Below are 2,408 nucleotides of genomic sequence, written 5' to 3' on the forward strand. Positions count from 1 at the left end.
GGAACAAAATTTAATTGCACCACCCTGTTTATCTCTTCAAATATCTTGCCACTCTCAATGAGATTGCCTCTCTTGTTTTGAAACTGTTAAAAAAAAACGACCGGATTTGCCCAATTTCAATTCACAGGACTAACGTTCATCCATGACATCAAGACTAATCACCATTTGTGGTATTCCTCATATGGCATTAGTATCTTTCCTAAATTGAGGATTATAATTCCTCATACTTTAGTCCAAGTGCGGTCAAACTGAGCCACAATACTTTGGAAATAATGTTTCGTTCTCGTGCCCTGAAATCCTCCTGCAGCTTTCACATCAGACTTCTACAACTGCTACTAGACTTCAATTGCTTAGTAAAAACTTCTCCAAGATGCAATCTAAAAATCTGTACATCAGACTTTCTACTTCAAACCTTCGATAAATAATCTCCACACATTTCCCTCCTGACAAGTATGATAAAGTCAAATCCTTGCTATTTTTAAATCATGAAGGACATGGATATGTTGACTCGTCAAGGTGTTTTCCTGCTGGTGAGGAAGTCAAAATTTAGAAAACATCGTTTTAAAATTAGTGGGTAAGGATTTAAAAGGGAGGTCAGGGGCAACTTTTTCAGTCGTGTCCAGAATGAGCTGCCAGAGAAATTGTTGGAGACTGGTACAACTGTAACATTTAATGGCATCTGGATGTATATATTAGTAACAAGGTTTATAGGGATGTGGGCCAAATGTTGGCAAATGGGACCTATTAATTTCGGATAACTTTCCACCATGGTCAAGTTGGAAAGAAGGGCCACTGTCCATGTTGTATTGTTCAAGGACTTGATGACTCTAGAACAATCGCAAAAACTTTGCAAATAATTCCGTCAAGACGAGTTCAAGTTCCAAATCTTCGGTCAATCTTCCTCTGTTGTGCTCACAAGTTCATTACCTGATGTCAGAACTTACGGATTAGTTGTTGGATCCATTCCTGTAAATTGGTTCTGCATTCTTTCTAATTCCGATTTTTTAAAATGAATTTAGCTAGTGTTTATGGACTTAGCATCAATATTTCTAATACCATATTTCGATGAATATTAAAATATAACAGAATATCTACTTTGGCACCAGATGATGAACAATTGAGTCAAAATCGATCGGAGGCAGTGAGACAATGATCCTCTCTTCGTGTGGTGTACATCCGTGACTCTATAATTCAATGAAGAATTATTCCCGCAACTTCAGCTGTGTCAGGATCTAGTTTGCGGTGAAAGCCTGTCAATCTGCGAAGGTAACGATCGTCTGGATCTCTGCAAAGGATTTGGCGAAATCTTTGGGTATTGACAATTTGTTCTTCAAACAAATTACGTATTTCATTAATTCAGTTCTTTTACTATGAAAATTGCCACTTGTGCTATAGCTGTGATGGCCGAGAGGTTAAGGCGTTGGATTTGAAATCCAGTGGGGTTTCCCTGCGCAGGTTCGAGTCCTGCTCACAGCGTTCAACATTTCAATATGTCACTCATTCCGTTGCAGAATTTGGATTTCGTGGAGCTTGAGCTTTGCATTCAATCGAAAGTAAATTTTCATCTGTGAAGATTCCGAAGTAATTTCAAGACGTCTAATTGAATAAATTATATGTCGAGACACAAAAAGCCACCAACTTCCAACACGAATCAGTTTCAAGACATTTGTCGAACTCTCGTGAAATTTGGATGTTCACAGGGAGGGGGTGTGGTGGTGGAATTAAGCAATAGAAGAAGCGAAGCAATACATTTACCTGCAGGTGATGAGTTTTTTTTTAGGATCAGTTGAAAGTCAAGCTGAGAAAGTTCAACCTAATTTACAACTGACTTCCAAGGCCAATAATCTATTATATCAGCAGTCAATGAATTAGAAAAAGCAACCCCATGTGTCGAAAGGAACTCGACTGATCCAGGTTCTCGGCTTCAGGTGTGATTGGGCAAGGCGATATCAGCGGAGTGGAATTTTCTGGAAATATTAGAAATGGAATGTTAACGGTCTTCTGCTGTCCACATTCGTAAGAAACTGTGCAATAAGAACTGAATTTGAAAATTAACGATGAAAATCAGACTTAGCCCTCTGCTTGTGGTATAGCATTGTTCAGAACAGTAGGTTGTTGTTGAGGCTAAAATTGACCAAAATAATCGATGGGGATCAGTTGGTGTGCAGAGCTCAGCTTGAAGAACCAAATGCCAATTATTCATTTTGGCTGTCTGAATTGCTTAGTTAAACATACTCCCAGTTTAATGTAAAAACCTTTGCTATCAGAGCTAGATGTTTTCATGTCAGCATGTTCCGATATGAGAAGACACTCCAAAGAGTAGATGTGACTTAAATTTTGACTCTAACGTCAGAGATGTTGACACATTTCTGCACCAAAACAGCACTACCATTGGTATAAAAAAAAAC

General features: G+C 38.5%; 1 non-coding gene across 1 annotated transcript; it reads left to right on the forward strand.

Annotated features, from left to right (window-relative positions):
• Positions 1 to 1,394: 1,394 nt before the first annotated feature.
• Positions 1,395 to 1,476, forward strand: trnas-uga (transfer RNA serine (anticodon UGA)). The gene has a single exon. It is a non-coding gene; the product is annotated as a tRNA-Ser (tRNA).
• The last annotated feature ends 932 nt before the right edge of the window (positions 1,477 to 2,408 follow it).

The sequence above is a fragment of the Chiloscyllium punctatum genome, chromosome 18 (genome assembly GCF_047496795.1).
Source record: "Chiloscyllium punctatum isolate Juve2018m chromosome 18, sChiPun1.3, whole genome shotgun sequence".
Classification (NCBI taxonomy): Eukaryota; Metazoa; Chordata; class Chondrichthyes; order Orectolobiformes; family Hemiscylliidae; genus Chiloscyllium; species Chiloscyllium punctatum.